We start from the raw sequence: 23,438 nt of genomic DNA, 5'->3' as shown, positions 1-23,438 counted from the left end.
TTCTCCACCCAGTGATCATGAGCTGCTCTTCCTCTCCTGGACCATTTCACATTTCCACTTCATAGATCAAGAATCTCAAGAGTCTGTGTAGATGGACCACGGTGTGTGGCCATGAGTACTCCTGACACACCCCTGCGATCCTGACACACCCCTACAGTGCTGACACACCACTGCAGTGCTGACACACTCCTTCAGTCCTGACACACCCCTGCAGTGCTGGTACACTCCTGCAGTGCTGACACCCCTGTGGTACTGACACATCCCTGCGGTGCTGACACACTCCTGTGATGCTGAAACACCCCTGTCTGAATGGACACAGGATGCATTGTGATCTTGAGGGCCTCCTTAGTATCTCTGATCCCCAAAGCATGGATATATGTGGAAGTGATGAGTATAACACATCACAAGTTTTGAACATGAGAAAGATTTAAGATTTGGGGCAGTAAAAAGTAACAATGGCACTATTCATAAGAAAGTGGTTTGCCTTGTGGCGATGTGGGTGAGCACACATCCAAGCATTCGGCTCTCTATGCAAAGTCAGATAGAACAGTTAATTATGTGATCACCTTTCACTTACTCAAGTGATTAAATGGATCACAAAATAACAAAATTATCAGAAGACAGTTTAGGGCCACTTGGACAGTAGACACTTTTTTTCCCTGAACTCTTCAACTCCAGGCTAACACTCTACCACTTGAGCCACAACACCATTTCCACTTTTTTCTGCTTATGTGGTGCTGAGGAATCAAACCCAGAGCCTCATGCATGCAAGGTAAGCACTGTACCATTGAGCTACCTTCCCAGACCCTCAAATTCACTTTTTGAAAGTAGAATTTTTTTAAAATAATTTGTTAAAAACTTTCAACATACTTAGTACAGGTATTAAACCTGCTGAAAATATGACTGGCATCTATGCAAATGTATCCAATGCTTTCTAAATAAGGCACCTGCAACCATTCTTACGCAGGCAGTAACGGGTGGCTGACATTACCTGAGCAATTTCCCAAAGGAGAGGACCTTTATAAAAGCAGAGCTTAGTGTAATGGAAGACCCCAGTCCATCTCCATGGAACTCCTAGCACACTGGAGACCATGGTCCCAACATTGTCTGGTCTGGATCCTCACCTGAAACTCCCAAACGTCAAAGACCTCAATGTAAGACCACAGGAAGGGGCAGAGGCAACACTAGGGCTCTTTGGCACAGATCAAAACTTCCAAAGTAAAGATCCAGAATCGCAACAAATTAAAGAAAGACTGAACAAATGGGACTGCATCAAACTGAAGTTTCTGCATGGCAAAGGACACCGCTAACAAGATAAACAGAAAGCCCACAGACTGGGAGAAGATCTTTACCAGCTGTGCATCAGACAAGGGCCTCACATCTAAAATACACTTAAGGCTCAAAAAATTACCCTCCCTAAAATAAACTCTCAAAATACAACTACTCAATTAATACACAGACTTAAAGGGGGACTTCTCAGAATAAGAAGAATGGCCAATAGACACATGAAGAAATGCAAATCAAAACAACACTGAGATTTCCCCTCACCCCAGTTAGAATGGCCATTATCAAGAAAACTAACAATAACAGATGCTGGCGGGGCTGTGGCCAAAAGGGAACCCTACTGCATTGTTGGTGAGAATGTAAACTTGTTCAACCACTCTGGAAAGTGGCATGGAGGTTCCTCAAAAGACTAAACATTGAGCTTCTCTTTGACCCAGCAATCCCACTCCTGGGCATTTATCCAAATGACCACAAATGAGCCCACACTAAAGCAACCAGCACAACCATGTTCACTCTAGTATTGTTTACCCTAGCCAAGCTATGGAATCAATCCAGATGCCCCTTGGTGGACAAAAGGATCAAAAAATGTGGTATATATACACAATGGAATTCTACTCTTCCATCAGAAAGAATGAAACCACTTCATCCATAAAGAAATGGAAAGACTTGAAAAAATTATATTAAGAAAGTAAGTCAGACCCAAAGAAATCACAGGTTGCATGGTTTCCCTTATTTATAATAACTTGAATGTGTCTGTAAATCTACAAGTAAACCCAATGGATAGTAAAAGACAAAAAAAATTACATTTGGACATGATAAATTACATAGGATAAACTCTAAACATTCACACAGTGAGACCAAAGGAAGATTCTTAGGAGAGGATCACAAGGGCTCAACAGCTATGTGCATATGATCTTATGCAATGATGCTTATCAAAATGAACTCCAAGAAATGAAAACAAGAGGTTTTTTATTGTACTGTTTTCAGGTTTTTGTTTGTTTTCTGTTTTCTCCCCCTTTTGTAGCTGTTTTTTATTTCGGTACCCTTTGTCTTGTATGTAAGTTTATCTGATTTGAGGAGGGGAAGGGGAATCATAGAAACAGTGAGATAAAGGGTGAACTAATTCAGCAGTGATACTCTCTAGACACTATGTTGGAAATGAACTATACAACTTGTGGGTAAGGGCACTCAGAAGAGAAAAAACTAGGAGAGAATGAGGGAGGGGTGACACTGTTAAAAAAATTTACCCAATACCTGATTTATATAACTGGAACCCCTCTCTACATCACCATTGCAATAAAAATTATATTAAAAAAAATTCCAAAGCGGTTACTCTACCAAGAAGCAGAACATGTTGAGAACAAACCCAATTCTTTTTCACTCTCTGTTCTTTTGCCACCTCCCATTGTCTATGGCCTCCTGAGATTACAGGTTTGTGGTATTGCTAGTTTAAAACATTTTATGAGAAGTTAAACTGTGTTAGGCAGGATTGATTTAGAAAAATTCCAGTGAAAAACGAGTTCCCAGTAACTTTTAAAGATGTGTAGATACTTAGCTCCAAATAGAGTCTGTCCTTTAATGAGAGGGTTAGAGTCTTGATTACTTTTTATAGTCACAGATTATGTTCTACAGCTTAGAGGACACCGATTAATGGAGCAACGGGGATGAAAGGTAGGTTTTAACCTCCAAGGATTCTAAAGGGTGTGGATTTCTGGGGTCAGAGGCATGTAATGGGTTTATCCTTCCTGACCTCCCCCTTTGGTGCACAAGCTCCATGTGTAAAAGCCAGCAGTGTTTCTCTACCAGTTACAAAGAGTGCATTGTTTCCTTGCAAGGGATTGCTTGCTGAGATAACAAAACACAGAGGTATTGTGAATTGCACCCCAGCCAGGCTGCATACAGATCACCCTCATTTTGAGAGATGTCAAATATAAAAGGTATAGGCACTCCTAAACAAAGATTGAATTTAGACTATTAGTAGAGTCTCAAGTTTCCTACTTTAAGTTATCAATTTAGAAAACGGAGGAACCCTATTCAAGAATCACGCATGAGAAACAAGGGAATCTTATGTTTGTAACAATAAGGGGAAGAAAAAAAAAAAACCTCCTGCCCAATATATGGTTAAGAAAGATGGAATATGGCTGCTCTAGCTCACAAGTTACATTATTACATTCCTTGGGCTGCATGATGAATCATTCTCACTCTTCATTTGGTCCAGACACAGTATGAAAATTAATGAAGTATGAAGAAAATCTAATATAGACTAATATCAAACATGGGCAGGTATTGACATTTTCACCGTCAAACTGAGTCATGGAAAGGGACAGTAGGCATGCCTGCCTGGGGTGCCCCAAGTGTGCAGAACGTAGCAGTGACCATAGCACGGAAGCTCCACCTTTGATTCCAGTTCAGAACACCCAGGTGACCTGCATTTAAGCAGCCGGTGCTCATTCTTCTCTCTAAAGGTGGGGCCTAGAGCCCTTCCTCAGTGGGCTATTTCAGAATGCCGAGCCTGCAGTGGAAGGCCCTGCCCCACTCCAGAACCCAGGCACCAGTCCTTTCCTCACTGCTCACTGGAAGACAAGGGGCAGGCAAGATCCACCCACGATTCACTCACTTGTGCAATTCACACATGTCATTAATAAAATAAAGCCAAAGGGGAAAAAAAAACACCTGGCTAGGAAAAGGTCAGTACTTGGTCTATGACAAAAATTAATTCCATTTAGTTCATTTATTAATCACCACCTTGATTCTCCTTTCCTCAGAAGCAAGCTGGTAGTCAGAGCTGGGGAAACGATGTACTTCAACCCCACCTCATAATTGTTGTATACAAGTATTACTAAATCCTCATCACAATGACCTTTAACTTAGTGTCCTGTGGGCCAATCTGTGAACTTAACTTTGAGTCAACAAAACTTTAGAATAAATATTGGACTCCTGGGGTGTTCAAGATCTCTGTAAAGACGCACGATTGCTATTTTCAGATGCTCCTAACGAGCTTTGAAAATGAAAACATTAGAAAATACCAAATGTATAAACACAATTATAAAGCAAACGTATAATTACAGTATTGTAAAACATCACTGAAAAGGATGATCTTTCAGCCGTATTCTTATGGATTCAGTCTATTTCATGCTATTGCTACACTGAGACAAAGACCTTTTATAGAACATCTTCACTGGCATGAATCTCAGCGATTCAGTCTCCTGGCTCTCTTCCTTAATTTTAAAACCATGAAAACATCACATATGTATTTTACTCAGAACATCCCATGGGTAACGCAGCCTACACGCCCTTCACAGAGCAAACTCCACAGCTGTTCTACAACCATGACCTTTGAGTGTTAACTGTGCTGTCCTTAAGAGTGCTAAATGAACGTAACTGGTTATCTCACATTGTTAGCTGTTGACTCTATGCTCTCTAACTTTAAATATCTGCAATTGGTATTGGAATTCTACGCCTCCATCAGAAAGAATGACATTGCCCCATTTGTTAGGAAATGGAAAAACTTGGAAAAAATTATATTAAGTGAAGTAAGCCAGGCCCAAAGAAACATAGGTCCCATGGTTTCCCTTATTTGCAATATCTAGTATATGTATGAGTCAAGCGGAAAAGGTCAGATAATATAATGTCAGGAAAATGAACCCTTAGATATGTATTTTAATGTTTTTTTCTTTCATGCGTTTCTAACGCATTTATAAGATTATCTCTTTGTTGCTTTGTATGTCCCTCCCCCACAGTATAACCCCTGCTTTCTCTATATTTGATGTCAGTATAACTTGTGGAGGAGATGGGGAAAAACCAGTTGTTTAAGGATACAGGTGGACCTGTTGCAACAATGAGAAGTACAAGTTGTCATGTCCAAAACGAGCTTTACAATGTTGGTGCGGGGGGGGGGGGGGGGGGGGGAGAAGGATTGGGATTGGGGGGGAGGGGGGAGGCTGGGAAGGGATGTGAAGGGTAAACAAAGGAGGAGGCTGCAATGCTTGGTAAGAAATGTATGCATTATCCTGCCCATGTAATTGTAACCCCTCTGTACAGTATGTTCACAAATAAAATTAAATTAAATTAAAAAAAAAAATCTGCAAATGCAATCCTTGGCAATGTTAGCTCTGAACCCCTCCCCTCCCCCCAACCCCTGGGCCGGGGATCCCAGGCAGCTGGGCTGCAGTGTGAGGATGACGAGGTGAAGGATAGGCTGTCAGTCTTGCTTCAATCTGCAAGTCAATCAAGAGGAAAAGCTCCAATGAACAAATGCCTTTCATCAATTATGCAATCTCCAGAATCATGGTCATGTTTTCATTGATTAAGTCCTAATTTATTTAACAGAAAGATTTTTGCAGCAAAAACACCCCAATGACTGAAGTGACACCCAGTGCCCGCACAGTGACAGAGCCAGGTGTCTAACTGTGGCATCTCCTTTTGTGTCCCTCTGCCCTCCGCCTGGCCTCCTCCTTCCCAGCCCTGAGGCACTCATAAACAAATGTACATGCCCTTGTACCACACCACTCTCCTGGGAAGGAAAGAAAGTAAAATGGCAGAGGAGTCAGAAACTTGTTCACTTATCCAATATTCAGAAAGTACCTAAATCTGCCTTTGAATCACTTAATACTTGATATAAGGTCTGTCACTAAAGAGAGATTAATTTCTTTCTTTTTTTTTCTTTTGTCGGTTATAGGGCTTGAACTCTGGGCTTGGGTGCTGTCCCTCAGCTCTTCAGCTCAAGGCAAGCTCTCTACCACTTAAGCTACAGCGCCACTTCTGGCTTTCTAGTGGTTTATTGGAGATAGGAGTCTCAAGGTCTTTCCTGCCTGGGCTGGCTTTGAACCTCGATCCTCAGATCTCAGCCTCCTGAGTAGCTAGGATTACAGGTGTGAGCCATTAGTGCCCGGCAGAAAGATTAATTTCTTGACATTAAAAACACCAACACCAATCTCTTCCCCAATCTTTTGCAGAGTAAGATGATTGAAACACAAATCTTGTGTCTATCACAATCGCACTTGACACATTCATTGAGGTTAACCATCAACAGATCCCTGGGTCTATAGCTCGCCAAGCCCCTCCAGCTTATGCCTACAGCCCCAAACCCTCTCTTCTGAATGTGAGGGCACAGCCCCTCTGTACTGAGCAGGTTCCCAATAACCCCAAATGCTACCCACCCCTGGAATGTTCTCTGTTTTTCATGCTTCTTTGACTTAAGATAATTCGATGTTCAAGCTTCGAGTGTGCTTTTTCTCTTCATCGGCCTAGTTTCCTTCTGTCTGTCCTGCGAAACCCTCTCAAGAAGCATGTGGGGCATGGGACAGATGCCTGCTCCCACTCCCTGGGGCTCACCCATAAACACATTCCACTGAAGCATTCGAAGACCGCTGTGTCTCCCACGTGATTCTTCTATGTGTGTAGACACAGAGCCTAAGCCTAGCTGGGACTCCTGAGATGACCCTAAAGGGACACAGGGAAAGAAAGGAGGGAGGGATGGTGGTCTAAAGTGGGTGGTCTGCACTGGTTCACACTGAAGTCCCACAGTGAAAAAAAATAGCATTTCCATTTAATATAATTCACAGAGAGCCATGACTTTCAGACACCACTAACCTCAAGCACCACTTCTGCTATGGCTAGTATAAAAGGCCAGCCTTAATTCATCATCTCTATTACGCTTCCAGTTCTACAACTTGAGACTGGTCTGACTGCAAGTGATACCAAGGTAGGCACAAAGCAAGGCTAATTTCACGTCTGAGCTCTCCTCTAGCTTTTTGGTCAAGATGAGTCTGTGAGCAGTTGTCTGTAGGAAAAGGAGGGCTGAGAGAAGCTAGACATAAAGCACTCAGAAACCAGTACCACTGAGACACCAACCTCCTGCCTCTGCTCCATGGCTGTCCTAGAGGGCAGAACCTACATGGCTGGCACCCCATCAGCACCCCCCCGCAGTCTGTAAGTACACTGCCACAGGTTGAGGTATTCACATACACACATGATGAATGCACACATATACACATGACAAATGCTCCCACAGAAAGCAGCAACCCTGAGCTGCCCAGAGCCACCTGCCTTCCGATGGGCCTATGTCCCCAGCACCACAGGACCCACACATCTGGAAGGTAGCCAACCCACCAGGCATCTCAGGATGAGTAAGAAATTGCTTAAAAAATTCAACACTATTATAAATAAAATCTACAATGAGAACTGGGAGATTTTTTTTTATAATTTACTTTAGAAAATTTTGGCAAGCAAATCAGTTTGTATGCCTCTTATAAATCAAATGATTTGAAATCTGCACTGTAACTTGTCTTGCCCAAGTGACTTGGGTCAAAATATATATAGTTTCTGCTAACATCAGCAAGGAAGGAAGCAAAAGTCAGTTCTTGCTTATACAGAGTTGAGGTCAAATGACAAGAACAGGTGTGTGAGCTTAAAATTGTGTTATTGTGGTGAAATAAAGTTTTAATCTCTGGGGGATAATTAATCACTGTACCTAAGTCATAAATCTAGCTTCACAGTGATTCGGGTTGTTTTCCCTTCAAGGGGAATTAATCAAATGTATTTTTCAAGGTACTTTCCAGAAGCTGGCATGATTCTCTAACGTGCACTACTTAAAAATCAGGAGATGACTGGTTTAATACCTGATGTGGCTCATCTAGAAAACATGTACACTTGTACACAAGCCATAATCCAAAGGAAGAAAAATAGTTTTAGCTGTTATGAATAAAAGGAAAGCAACAAAATCCTATCGCTTAGCTATCTCAGTTCCTTCATCCTTAAAACAAAGGACCAATACCAACTTAAGAAGAGGCCAAACTGAACTTAAAGTACATACATTTTTTCAAGCACTTTTTGCTCTCTTTTCTATTATTTATCCCAATGACTCATTTAAGAGAGTTACCAAAAGGTAACTTTTTCTCCTCTTTAATCATTTATTTCCTTATTTTCTCATTTCTTTCTAGTTTTCTAGTGAAGACTATACAGTTCTGAAGTGGACAGTGAATTTTACAAACTAACACTATCTTTACCCATGAAAGAGTTTATGAGCAAATTTTAGCCTTTAGTAAAATATATCAGTAACCTAGGATAACCACATCTATAAGTTGCGAATATATTCTTAGAAAATAGTTTTCTAGAAGTCCACAATTCTTACTCTTGACTCTTTAACGCCACTAGCGGTTTTGAAATCCAGCCCTTGTGCTCTCCTGCTCAACTTTCTGGCTCATCACAGCTGGGGCTCTACCATATGAGCCATTCTTCCAGGTGTGGCCACAGGCACCGAGCTCCTGCTTGAGCCTGCCTAAGTCATGTTTTAAATGACTGTGGTGGCCAAGGATTGTAAAGACAAAAAAAAAGAAGAACACATTGAAGTTGTCATTAGCCGCAAATCAACAGCCGTGAGGTTTACATAGGTGGTCTGCCCACTCTACAAGGAGCCACAATCCCATGTCCTTCCACATGTTGAATTCGTGTGTTGTATTCAACAGCTTGATACCCCCTCCTCCACTTCTTGCAGAATTTCCCTAGAGTTGCCCACACTTGTTCACGCAGAACGCCCACATCCCAGGGACTCGTCTTGGACCCTGGTTCTCAGTCCAGAGCGAGCTCCTCCCTCCCTGTTCTCCAGTATTTAGAGGACTTCCCTGTCCCCTCAACCACACAGCCAGGGGCCTCCACACAACTTCTTCCTTTGCCTGTGTAAACAACCCGCATCTTCTAGCGACTTAGGAACTTGCTGGTTCTCTGCTGCTTTGTTGATTTTTCCTTTTCTTTTCCTTCTGATTGATGGGTAGCGGGGCATGAGTCCTTGTGGAGATCTTATCTCCACCTGTACATGCAATCCTGGAGCGTTTCCATCCTGTGAGCCTCCAGTGCAAACTCACACATGTACCCCTGACATGCCTCTCTAAACTGAGCCATCTCCAAGCAAGGCAGCTGCCTTTCCCACTGCATGTTCTTCTTAAAAATATTTCTCATCTTGGAAAAGATCTCTAATTGCCAAACTGTGACCGTCAAGGTCATTTTACACTAACGTTCATCTTACACTAGGAAATGAGGCCTAAAACAGAAACACAGTGAGAACACACTTTTAAGTGCTATTGTTTTTCAAAACACCATTTCAGCTTTTCTTGGATACCTAAGCATGCTGTCTAAATTTATTGTTCAAGATGAATTACAATGAACAGTAAGAAGGAAATAATTTTCTATTATTAGGATAACCAACAATTAGTCAGAGGTGACAACCTATCCTGAGACCAGTTCCTTCCTCTAGATTCTGTAGAAAGAGGAGATGCTTTCTATAGTAGATGAGAGAGGGAAAGCACTGCAAGCCAGAGGGTTGATCTGTGATTCATTTGGAACACCATATTTCCATTTTTGTCTATTTTTTATTGTGAAAATACTTTACAGAGGGGTTACAATTTCTTCTTTATTTTTTAAATTTAATGTGACACTCAGCTATTCATGTGTAAAATAAACAGAAATAAGTTTCCCGTTGGTTCTGCTCCTGAAAGCCACTGCATGTACGTTTTCGCTTGGATTGTGTTTACATATCTTATCCAAGGATAAAATAAGACAGTGTAGATAAAGCACCAAAAATCAGCTCCATGCATCAGTACTAAGATAAATAAACACAACAGCTGGGAACAGTTACGGAGTCACCCTTCAGGAACGGCTATCCCAGCGTTTCAAGCTGTCACAGAGAGATTTTTAGATACATCCTTCACTTAAGAGTCAGAGCCACAGCCAGGAATCAGGCCCGGGGGTGGGGAGAGGGCACAGCACTGCTCCAACCTACCGTGCCTTGCCTGCCACTGGGCAAAAGCCCTTCCTTCCCAGGAGGGGCAACACGCGAGGCCCCAAGGGGTCCCCAAGCCACGGCTGACTGCACTCCACATGTGGGGCCTTTTCGCGTAAGGTTGAGTAGTCAGACAACTAAACAAAAACTGCCAACCACACTGAAGCCCCCCAAGTAACAAATAACCTGACCCTAAAAGGCTGTGTGGTTCCGCTTTGGGCAGAAAATAGTCTATCAAAGCCACTAGGCCTGAATTTAGAATTCCTTTGAAATGAAAATTACTAATGTGAAAAGGTTCTCTGAAGTTATATTTTAAGAAGAAGGAAGCTTCATTGGCACCTTTAAGTAATCGTCTTTTTGTTATTTTTCAACCCAGGAGTATACTTTTTAAAATTGTTTGGTTCTAGAATGAACCTGACTAAAACTACCTTCTGAGCTGAGGCTATCGGCATGTTTTATGACACAGTTGATGAAGTCTGTTTTCAGACATGTCAGTGTGACTCCAACATCATTATTACATAAAAGGAAGTGCAAGCTTGATCTGACAATATAAATTACATATTGTATTAACGTGATTTTAAGGAGACTTTGGTATGGAGAATGGCAGGCGGTCAGGATACACGTGGCATGAATCATAAGAACAGTTTGTCAAGCCATTGCTGTCTTAATACTCTCATGTGGAGATCCTCTGAGCCTCCTTCCTGAGCTACATTCACCAACAGCAGCTTCAAAATATCCTGGGCAGGGGTTGGGAAGGTGGCTCAGTGGTAGAGCGCTTGCCTTGCATGCCTGAGGCCCTGGGTTCGATTCCTCAGCACCACATAAGCAAAAAGAAAAAAGCAGGAAGTGGCGTTGTGGCTCAAAGTGGTAGAGTGCTAGCCTTCAGCTGAAAAGCTGAGGGACAGCACCCAGGCCCAGAATTCAGGCCCCACAACCGGACCCAAAAAAAAAAAAATATCCTGGGCAACCCTCAAGAACATGACTGTGGAACCATCTTCTCCTAACCTGAGAGCAATAATACAAGTATTCCATAAATAAAAACTGTGAGCGTTCCACATCTAGTCAGACTTATTCAGTAAAACCATAGCAACAACTATGAATGCGCACACAATAAGTTCTTCTTGTGAAAATGATGGGCTGAGGTGGGGAAAATCAAGAAGGAAATACACATGAATGGTTTTTAAAATAACTTATCTGGTTTATCTATGTGAATAGTCTGAGTATTTCAGGAATATAAGGAATGAGGGTTCCAACAGAAACTCTAGGGACGCACTGAGTAATGACACCTGGATAAAGAACCACATTGAGGATGGTCCCCAGGTCCCCAGTAGGCACACCCAAGGACACGAGGTCCTCCTATCTGGTCTCCAGCCCAGTTCCTGCTCCACAAGCTTTTGTGGTTCTAGATTTCAGGAACCACAGGAATTTAGCCACTAGCATTTGCTTCCTTGGCTGTAAAAGCTCCCACTGACTTTCAGCATTACCCTTCTCTGGGGCCACTGCTCCTGATGGCCTCCGTCAGGGAACTACAGGTCTAGTCACCACTCCTGCTAGAAACAATCAGAAAACAAGGGGAATGGCAAAACCAGCAATGGTCACTGCCTGCTTACTGTATCCTAGGTATGGCTTCAAGTGTTTTAAGTTTAGTGATCTATTTAAATCTTCAAAAAGGTCTTATGGTTCATGTCAGACCCATGAGACATGAAAAATCTGAGCTCAGAGAGATCAAGCAACCTTCTCAGACCATTCAGAAGCAGTAGAGCAGGGCCTTGAACCTGTGCCATACAGACCTTACATTCTTAACCACAAAGCTAAACTAGAACCCATGCAACTCTACTTACAAACAGTGCAAAAGTCAGTTTCCTCAAATTATACCTAAGGTCTTCTAAATTCTTATGCTCATAACTATACAGACCAGTTTAAGAAACCAACTGTGAGCCTAAATAAAAAGTGTTCCTAAATATCTGTTGGCTTGTTCTTTTTATTTGCCAGGTTACTTTAAAAATTCATACATCAGAAGTCAGTCTCCAATATAAGAGCAGTGATAGTCACAAGTGGCCCTCACTAGCTATAATTTTTCCCTGGCACTTGATTCCTAGGACAGAATTCTCCTCTAGGAAAGACCCCACTGGGTTAACCTGCATCAGAGCCTTTTGGTTTTCAAAGGCAAGAAACAAAAGCATGTTAAAGAAGGTGAGAAGGCTGGAATTCAGTATATACACGCTACTCCCCATCCTCAAGACCTGTGATGAACAACTCTTGTTCATTAATAATATCCCCCAAACTACTGTGCAATTATGGCAAGTAGCCAAGAGAAACTAAATAGTAGTCATTAGGTTATATGAAATAAAAGCACTCTCAAGGTAAGTGAAATAAAACCACAGTTCCTTTTCCAACCAGAACATTATATCCAGTCAGAACTCAGGCAACACGTGGCCAAGAAAGGGAACTATAAGGAATATCACAATTATTACACCAGGCAAGTCCTGTCCTAGTATTCTTCCTTTACAGCAAGAGCAAAGGTAGTTCTCTGTCTCTGCCCAGTGCAGTTGTGTAGCTGTGAGAGAGGGAGACGGCAGGCTTACACAAAGGGTAAGAGAAAATAATACAGGCTGGATGTGAACCTGCACGACAAGGTGCATGGCTGACTAGCCACCATCCTGACCCAACCTTCTTCACCTTCACATTAACGTGTGTGCCTTTTATAGCCAAAGTCTTAGAATATACAACACATTAGCATATGCTGCAGAGCTCCACACAGTCTTCATGTTGTAGAAGTCCTGCTGCAACATATGGTCTTTTTCAAATTAGAAACACACAAATGTGCCTGGGAACATTTGGTTTGATTCTGACTCCCATCTGAAGTTTTCTAAACAGCCTTTCCTCAGGTGCCAGCACACACGGCTGAGCGCTGCAAGACAAGGTGCTAATGTGTCTGGCTTAAACGCCCCTCGCATGCCAGGAGAACAACGGATGCCCGCAGGGCCTCCCTCAGCACCCGCCGGCCCTGGGCTCTGGCTCTGTTATGTGCAGCACCCGACTTAACCACCATCAAGAGACCACCAGAGTTCAGAGGTCAGGGGTCACGTATGGACCTAAGGAGATGGGTGCCCGGTCTGGCTTTGCCTCTCCTGCTGTACCAGCACATGGCTGGTGAACACAAGCATCACTTCTTTGGTCTTCTCTGACATGTTTTCTGCTCTTGATACAGACTTTGACTGACATGTGCTACTAGTGTCTTACTTCAGGGAACAAACATTGAAAGAGCAGTGAATTTTACAGTAAGCATTTCAGCTTTTACACTCTGACTTTGGTATCAGCCACGTAATTCTTCTCAGACATTATGCTCACTTATCACCACTTACAACGTGACAACATTGCAAAATTCAAAACAGCATTTGATAACATCTTTATAAGGATATACATGAGTATTTACACATATATTTTTCGTCTCTGACACCAAATTTGAGTTTATAGTGCCAGATATATTTTCCACTGTATGAAAATAAATGCATGTAAATGGGTTCTTATAGCTCTCCATTTTTAAAAAACTTCATCATCTGCTATGAACAATTTGGATTATTTTATTCCTACATTCATTAACAGGCAACGATGGTAGACTCAGTTCTGTGATCACCAACCCATCCCAAAGAAGTTCACATTCCCTCAGCCCCGGGCCACTCTCCCTACGCAGTCCCTCGGTGTCAAAGGGGTTGCCGGGGGGTGCTTCCTAATGCCCTGATGGCAGGCGCCTTCCACAAGCATGTCTGTACCATGCAGGGAACATGTATTTTAGTCAACACGCCCATGTCCAGCACCTCCCAGGCTTGTGTACTGAGACAGAAAACACACACACCAATACCCCTGGCGCCTCCAGGGGCTGGGAACCAACTAAGGGAGTCCACCACTGATGGAGCAAGCATGTTACTAAATGACACCGCTGAGGCCTGGCTCCCACTGTGTCGGGCATCCCATGCAAACCTTCAGCCCAGACAAGCAACCGTCTCCTGAGCCCGCAGCCTTGCCTGCCTGTAAGTGTTCTCTTCCAAGGATAATTTACAGAGGACTGATAACCCAACATCTGCTCAGCCAGCATTCCCCACCGCCTTCCCGAGCCACTTGGTTCAGCAGCCAAGACGGAGAGGTCCGTTCTCTCGGACGGCACAACCATTCTAGTCCACATCCAGTCAGTTCCTGTCTCCCACGTCTTTTATCTCTTTGTCCAGTGTCCTATGTGACATTTCCCCTGTCTGACCCAGCAAGTGCACAGGTTTGGGGGAAACAAAGGGCCATCTAACACTAAGACCCGACCTGCCTCGAAACCCCACCCTTCTCACTAACTGTGCCTACTGATTTTACAAACTTGGTGAGTGTTCAAGGGCTACTTTAGGTTTCCACTAACTCGCTACTGAGCCATCGCTGGGCTCCTTAATTGTGCTTGCATCGCTTAATGTTCATGATCTTCAAGTCAAACTTCCTTACTTAATTTTATTAGCTTAGCATACAGCAGAAGAACCACAAAGGGAGTAAGTTGTCTAAAATCATATAGCAAGAAGTGATGGAGCTGGAGTCCAAATTTCTACTCTGAAATTTTTCCCTAAGCCACCCAAAAAAAAAAAAAAATACACTTTCTTCTGTTGCAAACCATGAAGCCCTACCGTCCTCATCATGAAATGTACAGCTAGCAGGGAGGATTACAGACTGGAAAAAGAGTGAGTTTTGCTTTGTAGTTGCAGTTCTTTATGGAAAGGACAGCAAGAGAGGAGCAAGAGAAGAGAGAAGGGAGAGAGAGGGAGTGATGTTCAAGTATTATTTCATTTTCTAGTCAGTATAGGGTCTGAATTCTGACTCAATCACTTGCTATATGACCTTGGGGAAATTACATAATAATGTCAACAATTTATTGGCCATTTTCTATATGCGAGACAGGCCACTAAGTGCTTGGCACACACTGTCTCATTAAATTAAATCTTCCCAAAACTCCTGACAAGGAGCTAACATTATTACATTATTCATGTTTTAGAGAGGGTAGAGCACAAAGTAGACTTCCCAAAGTCAAACAGCCCTGAGGTTGAAGGAGGCAGAGCTACCCAGGGACCAGCTTAAGCCCAGCTGTCACTGCGGGAGCCCCCTGCAGGCCAGCCCCAGGACAGACTCCCAGCAACTTCCAGGGGTTAAATCAGCAGGTCTCAGTGGAACCCCAGGAGCAGGTCATCCAACTTCTTGTGGCTCCGTACTCCTCACATGTCATGGTGAAACAACAATTCTAACTTTCTAAGTTGTTTTGTGAAGAATAAGTAAGACAGGGCCTGAAGGGGGCTGGAAGCAGAAGTAATCAAAAAATGATTAAAATTAGCTAAGGAGATGGTCTTCATTTTGTATAACTGATTCAGTCACCTTTAGTTCCACATAAAAATAAGTAGCAAATACAAATGTTGGTTTTCCCACAGCAGAACTCCTCTAACCTATAAAAACGTCAGTATCTGGTCTCATTTCTGTATCTGTCTTTTCTTCTGAGTTGCTGAAATCGAACACAGATTTGATCGTTCCTTTCTTTGCTACATGACTAAGTCTACTGAATCGGGGAACTTGGATGTCTGTTGTGAATGTTGTAAAAGTTGTGTTCACTGCCCACTTGTGTAGAAAGCTCTCAAAACCTCCTAGGTTTTGAGATGATAGAAGATCGTGGAGGTTGAGAACGAGTCTCATTAGTTGAATGACACAGAAATTGTTTTACGTATGGTCACGGCTGTGTTGGGGCCTTCTTTGTGAGATTCACAGGGAGGACTCCATACTTTGTGGAGTGTATGTATGTATGTATGTATGTATCTATCTATCTAGCTAGCTAGCTAGTAGCTAGCTATGACTACTCCAAAAGCACTCACACTATTTGCAAATGGGACTTAATTGTTTCTAAAAGGCAGAAATCAGAGTTTGCAGTCTTATATTCAGTTGGTGTCTCCTCTCCAAGGACTCTAAGAGTTCTGACAGAGACCTAGACGGGAAAATGCACTCAAGGAAAACAAGAATAAGGCAAAACTTCAGATTGGGCCTCACATTAGTACTTGAAAGGTTAAAAAAATAAAAGAGTTACATTAAAAAATAGTCGGCTCGGGCTGGGAAGGTAGCTCAGTGGTAGAGCGCTTGCCTTGCATGCATGAGGCCTGGGTTCGATTTCCCCAGCACCACATAAGCAAAAAGGAAAAAAGCCGGAAGTGGTGCTGTGGCTCAAGTGGTAGAGCGCTAGCCTTGAGCTGAAGAGCTGAGGGACAGCGCCCAGGCCCAGAGTTCAGGCCCCACAACCGGACCCAAAAAAAAAAAAATAGTCGGCTCATAAATGTGACAAATAAAAGCATTAAAATTTCACTTTTCTGTTTTTACATATGAAAACAATTACCCATCTTGACACACTCCAAAACTTCAAAATATTCCATTTTGTTACTTTTTAGGGTCTACAGGGAATACAACTTGAGTATTTCCAAGTGTGATACTTCCTGAGCACCTCTGTTTTATCAGATGAGCCTTGTGTAATTGTGTGTGCTCTTTCCCACAGCCGCAGGCCTAGAGGAAGGCAGTGTGGGTACAGGCCTGGACGGACGGGGTGGAGACCACAGGCAGGCCAGTGGCCCGTTCTCACTCGGACCTACACTTGGCTTTGGCAGCTGGCACTGGCTGCTTTGGGAGGGTGGGAGCTCCTGGATGGCTGTACAAGGCAGGCGGTGCCAGGACCCTTGCCTCAGGATTCTGGGCCTTAGCAAGGTAATCAGCTATTCAACTCTAGGGAACTGCGGGCTTGCCGCACAGCTACGTCTGGAGCCTTGGCTGGTGTTAGGAGAATAGAACTGTTGGAGAATGTGTGCTGCGAGGTTGCTGATGGTCTCCAAAGCTGTATCCCCACCAGTGTGCTATGCCTTACCTTGTACTCATGAAGAATAAAAAATACCCAACTTTTCCAATATACACAACATCTTCATATATTCTAACTTTGAACTTAAGAAACAAAATGGGTGCTGGTGGCTCACTCCTATCATCCTAGCTACTCAAGAGATCTGAGGATTGAAGTTCAAAGCCAGTTTAGGAAAGTCCATAAGACCCGTAAACACCAAAAAGCAGGAAGTTGTGGTTCACATGGTATACCAACCAGCCTTGCACAGAAAAAGCTCTCAAAGACAGTGCCTGGGCCCTAAGTTCGAGACCCAGCACTGGCACACAAAAAAGGTAGATAGACAGCAGACAGACAGACAAGACAGACAGACAGACAGGCACACAACTACATAGATACATCCTAAGTAAGTACTACCCAACACAGAGCTTTTTCATTTAGCACAACTATCAATAAACATTTTTACCTGAGTTGTGATGCATTTTGGAGTATGCAAATTCAAAAGTTCCAGGGTGGTATTTAACTAAGAGACTTGACTCCAGCTATCAGGAATCAATTAAGAGAGTAAGCTTATAATGAAAACAAAGAGGGGGAGCCTATACAACAGCAATATCACAAGACAATATGTTAGAAATGATCTGTGCAACTTACGGGGAGATGGGGGGCAGGAAAAGAGGGAAAAACAAAAATACATACTCAGTACCTGAGTTATGTAACTGTAACCCTTCGGTTCATTACCTTTACAGTAAAAATTAAATGAAAATAATAAAAGGAAACAAAGAGGGAAGGAAGGCTGGAGTTGGTGAGGCTGATGACCTCCACCTACAGGTAAAGGGCGTGGTAATATTCCACGGGCCAGAGCAAGTGATTGGAGTCCGGGGGACAGTGATGAGCTCCCCACCAATGACAAGGCCCAGCAGGGGCTGACAGGACTTGTCCCAGGTACCCCAGGATGAGGGGCTCCTCACCAGTGACCGTGGCAGCTGACCAGGGATTGTTCCTGGCACCCCAGGATGAGGAGCTCCCCACCAGCGACAGGGTAGTGGCGGCTGACCAGGGCTTGTCCTGGACACCCCGGGAGGAGCGCTCCCCCTGCTCCCCTCATGTACAGCCCCGCTGAGTGCCAGCACAGGCCTTCCACGGGGCCATTTCACCTGTACAGAAACCCCAGAAGCCAAGCAGATGGCCCTACCTCTCACAGAACCAAAGAACGGGACCTCAAAGGAAGAGATGACCTCGAGATAGAATGCCAGGCAGTAACTCTGACAACACGATCTGAGCTGGTCTCTAGATTTCTTTTGAATTAATTACATATGTAGGAATGTGAGTTAGAAGAATCTAAGGGTACAAACTCTAGGTGCCAGGCTAGAAAACCTATTTAATTTTAACCCTTGTAAATTTCAAGAAGAATTCTCATACAAGATATACAAAACCATAGCTATCTACGTCATAGATTCCAATTCAAAGAATGGAATAAAATGCTCAGAAGAAAAACCCTCTTTAATGCTGACCTGCATGTAAACAGAATATAAACATAAACACACAAAATTCCTAGAAGGTTCTGGATCACACAGCCTCTCTACCCAGGACTTGTGTTTTGGCTCTCGTGTGTCTGTCATGGGAGCTCTTTGAGGACGATGCACTATGCCCACTGGCATGAAGCCGGGCCTAGACGTCGTGTAGCGGCTGGAGAGGCGAGACGCTTACCTGCCGCGTCTTCTGGAGAGCTCTCCTGGTGCTCTGGAGACGCCCGAGGTCTATGCCAACACCGCCGTCTTCCTCCCGGGGTCTCCGACACTGTCCCCACACCCGCGGCAGGCCGTGGCCACCACTGAGCGTCCTTCAGCTGGGACAGCAAAGGTTCAGGCTTTTGACAGCAGGACCACTGAGCCACAGCCAAAGCTTGGGAAGCGCGTGTGCGGGGCACCCCGAGGCCCGGCCGGGCTCCATCATGAGGGCAGGGAGAGAGCTCCTCCCCTCCCCCCTGCACCGCTAAGAGGCAGCCACCCCCCACCAAGGTTCTGTCCAGGGCAGGGCCGAGGAGATGGAGGCATGACCACGCAGCACGCTGACCCTGGGAAGAGGGCAGGGGCGAGCGCAGAGCGGAGGCAGCATGGGCCTGAAGAACCACCAAAACCCCCGCCAGACACAAAGCAGCAAGAGAGAGACACAGAAAGAGAGAGAGAGAGAAAAAGAGAGAGAGAGAGAGAGGCAACACAACGCGCATGGGGCAGGCCATTCACACGCCCCGAGATGAAGCCAAGAACACGGGTGGGCAAGGGGCTGGAGATCTCGTTCTAGAAAGAAAAGTAAGGGGTACAGATTACAGCATGCCCACTGCGGTGGCAAACATCGCAAAGTGACATTAGATCACAAAACGCTGTCGTTGAAACCTTCACATCCAAGTTACAAACACAAAGGAAATCCTAGGGCGCTGAAAGGCAGCAGTGCCTGGAGGGGAAAAATGGAAAGGCAGAGCGGTTAACACTCAAGTGATTTTCCCAACGGAAAGACCATTAAAGCTGTTCTCAAATGTACAATGCACAATTTACCCCACACACCAGTGTCCAGCTGCGATGGGATGAGGGGCTGGAGGAAGGTATGGAGGAGAAGCTGGAGAGTCCAGTGCACAGAACACATGAGGGTGAGGTGAGCAGGAGGCTCAAGAGAGCTCAGGGCAGGAGGAGAATGGCAGACAAGATGCCCCACTACAATGGCCCGGGACGGGCAGCACCAAGTCTCCCTGTCAGCACTGCCCAGGGCGTGCTGGGCATACAGGCGGCCAGCCCTGCCCTCCACAGATCCAGCTCTTCCTCCCCCAAGAGGACCAAGCTGAGGCGGCTCACACAGACCTGAGCCAGAGCCGCTCTGTGAGGCTGGGAGACGTGCTGGGAACCACAGACATGGACTGGACTTCAGAGACCAACAGTGGAACATGCACAGAACGTCAAGGCCCGCCACGCGGTTGCCCAGCAGCTCCCACTTGCCTAAAGCATCTGTCTACTTTGCATGTTATACTTTTATGGGGGTGGGAGGGTACAGTTCTGGGGCTTGAACTCAGGGTCTGGGTGCTGTGTCTGGGTTTTTTGCTCAAGGCTAGTACTCAGCCACTTGAGCCACAGCCCCACTTCCAGCTTTCCAGTGGTTAACTGGAGATGAGTCTCATGGACTTTCCTGGCTTCAGACTTTGATCCTCAGATCTCAGCCCTCTGAGTACCTAGGATTTCAGGGATGAGTCCCTGGTACCCAGCTATTGTGATTCTTGACTTACATTTTATTCAAATCCAAGGTAACTAAATTTGTAAGCTACTTTACTTGGTGTTAGAGATCAAGCAAATAATTGGTATCCATTTTTTTAAATTTGCAATCTTATTTTTCTTTTTAGAAAAGAGGCTATGTGTTTCCAAAATATATATTGCTAACTACATATGAAATACAGACAGCTCTTTCCTGGGGAAATTTCTTATGTCTGATAAGTCACTAAAGATGAGACATGGTGAGACTGGCTTGATATGGAAAGACTGGCTAAGCCCTACAGTACATACACTGACAGCTTTTTTATTCTTACTGTAATAATTTCACTAAATAAAAGCAAATCATTATTGGTTATATTCACTAAAACAACCCAACAGATTGTAAACAAATGTGGTGCTGAGATGGCATTATTCATTGTATTATACACATTATTATTCACTTATTTATAAAGTAAGCCATATGGCCAATCATTTACTAGAAATGGAAAAAGAGATGCGAGCATTTTTTCAATTGAAAAATGTTGTTAATAGAATATCTTCTATAAAATCACATCACCTAAACCAGGTCTCCCTCTCAGGTTAAGCATTAGGAGGGTAGACCTTCTTGAGGAAGGTGCTTCTAATTATATCCTCAGTACCCCCAAGTGCTCAGTGCATAGCCCACCCCCAGGCTCCATCCTCGGTGCTAAGAGCCGGTCTCTTCCCCCTCCCTCAGTGGCACGAAGAATGCAGAGGGCTCCTTGGGTGTCTCTCCCACATGGCTCAGCAGCAGCACGAGGAAAGGGCCGGCACGGCTATTTCCTCTGTGTATCAGCAGCAGCAACACTGGCGCAAGTGTTCAGACCCACCCTGAAGGCTGAGAGCTTAAGCATCCCTGTTTTGCGGTCCCTAGACTTCTCTGTGTCTGCCCCTTTCCCCAGGGACAGAGCTGTATCTTGCTGTGATCATATTTCATGTCTGCTCCCTAAACAAGGCATTACTATGAGATTGAAGTACTCCAATCATATGGAAAGCTCCCCTGGGGAGCTGATTGTGGCCATGTGGTGCTCACGCCACCCATCCTAACTACGCAGGAGGGTCACGGTTGGAGGCCACTGGGGGCAAAAGTCTGCACGTACTCATTTCAACCAATAAAAAGCTAACCACATTGATACACACCTGTCATCTCCACTAAGTAGGAGCTGGAGGAGGAGGATGAGTCCAGTCTGGCTCAGGCATAAATCTAAGGTCCTATTCAAAAAAGTCTCTAAGGCAAAAAGGGCTGAGGCAGAGTTCAGAGGGTAGAAAATCTGCCTAGCACATGTGAGATCCTAACTTCAAATGCCAGGATTGTCACATGCACAAAACAAGTCTATTGTGAGGAAGTCTTATTTTACTCTTGAATTTTTCCTTCACACTCTCCACTCCCAATAAGCAGGGTCATTCCCTAAAAGTGCCTACTAATGAAGAAAGGGCGCCGTCATAGAAAATGCTGGCCACAGCGCAATTCTGGTCACTTTGTTGAGAGGATTCGGCCTACCTTTCTGGCCCAGAACCACTCTGTTTCCAAAGGCTCTTATTTTCCTAACCTTTCACAGCACTCCAGATAGATGGGAAACTATCAGCATGTCAGATCTTTACAGAATGAACAATGGCTTCTTTGCCTCTGTATTTTATTTCCATGTTGACATTACTGATCAGTTCCTTCTCAAGACACTGGCATTCAAATTACCTAGTAGCTAGAATGGAGCTGGACAAAAGAGCTAAGCATTTAACAGCATCATAAAACATTCTCTTAACTATCCAGAGCCAAAATCCCAATTATCACAATCACCTAGAGGGTTTTTGTTCTTTGGTGTTCCCCCCGCCCCCTCCACCCCGGTACTGGGGTTTGAACATCGAGCCTTCATGCTTGCTAGGCAGGCTGGCTTGATTTGCTGGTGCTCTACCACTTCAGCACCTACATTTTGCAGAGCTTTCTGGATCTCAGCAACCTGAGTAACTAGGATTATAGGCATAAATCACTGGTGCCCTACTAGTGAGTTCTAATTGTGAATTTCCCAATGAAAGACAAGTTTGTAGAAGAAGAGTGATATTTCCCTGACCATTTACTTATTAGGGAATTTTTAGGAGGACCGTGGTTAGAACGCAGGGCCCTGCGCTTGCTAGGCAGGTGGTAGAGAACGGTGAGCCCTTTCTGCTGTGTTATATTTGAAAAGGACCTTGTGTTTGTGTCTGTGGGTTGACTGAAGTTCAGCCGTCCTGAGTATCCAGGATGGCAGGCCTGGGCTGCCCACCCAGCAAGGCGCACAGGCCAGGCTCTGGGTACCACGGAAGGTACAACGACCATCACTGCAGTGTGGAAACCCTGATCACAGGGGTGTGAGCACAGACATGCTTCTAGTGTGTAAGAACCTCACAGAGCCAACTCCATCATCAAAGCTGCAGTGCTAGGTCGCACACTCATCACCTACAGGGGCCCCTGGAGGGCAGACGCGAGCCCCGCCCCCTTGTGGAGATGAAGAAACAGAGGCTGCTCAGGTCAGGTCACTTCCTCAAGGCTAGGCAGCTCCAGAGTCAAGACTCTATGAACCATTCTAGTAAAACTGCAACATTAATTCTGGCTTTCTTGTGTTTGGGTAATGGCAGTCTGTCCATTGCAGGTGTTTATATTTATGAAGATGTAATGATAGCTAACGTATGTCAAGTACTTATTGTGCATTCTCTGCTAGGGATCCTAACTTATTTATGATTTACCACAATCCCATGAAGTAGGGAAGTTTGACAAAAAATATCTGGTGTATCTGAGGCAAAGCACTAGGCAGACTGTGCAAGTTCATACAGAAATAAAAATCAGAGACATACAAAGCAAGAAAAAAATCACATGGTACCTTATAAATATGTCTGTTTTCACTGTATTTGATATTGGTATAATTTGGGGAGGGGAAGGAAAAAAAAACAAATTGTTTAAATAGGGATACAGGTTGACCCATTGTAACAATGAGATGTACAAGATGCTATGTCAAAAAATGAACTTTACAATTTAGGCTGGGGGGGGGCAAGAGAGGGAGTGTAGTTGTGGAGATGGGAGGAAAGGGAGGGTAGGGGAAAAACAAAGGAGGAGGCAACAATGCTTGATAAGAAATGTACTCATTACCTTGCCCATGTAATTGTAACCCCTCTGTACAGTTTTTTCACAATAAAAAACTTATTTAAAAAAAAAATCAGGAAAATCTGGGTCCAGGCCATGAACTCTGGCCTG

At 44.3% G+C, this 23,438-nt stretch overlaps 1 protein-coding gene across 15 annotated transcripts in view; it reads right to left on the bottom strand.

Moving 5' to 3' along the window:
• Window positions 1-23,438, bottom strand: part of Mbnl1 (muscleblind like splicing regulator 1) — a 161,877-nt gene that overhangs the window by 65,153 nt on the left and 73,286 nt on the right. The window contains exon 1 of one of the 15 annotated variants that reach the window (XM_042685560.1): window positions 18,651-18,763. The exons of the other annotated variants lie outside the window; for them this stretch is intronic. The gene's annotated coding sequence lies outside the window, so the exon portion shown is untranslated. Of the gene's footprint in view, window positions 1-18,650; window positions 18,764-23,438 lie in introns of those variants that run through there. 15 annotated transcript variants of the gene reach the window in all.

This window comes from Dipodomys spectabilis, unplaced genomic scaffold, assembly GCF_019054845.1.
Source record: "Dipodomys spectabilis isolate Male_0828 unplaced genomic scaffold, ASM1905484v1 ptg000095l, whole genome shotgun sequence".
NCBI lineage: Eukaryota > Metazoa > Chordata > Mammalia > Rodentia > Heteromyidae > Dipodomys > Dipodomys spectabilis.
The sequence above is the reverse complement of the archived record's forward strand: the minus strand, read 5'-3'. Positions and strand labels throughout refer to the sequence as shown.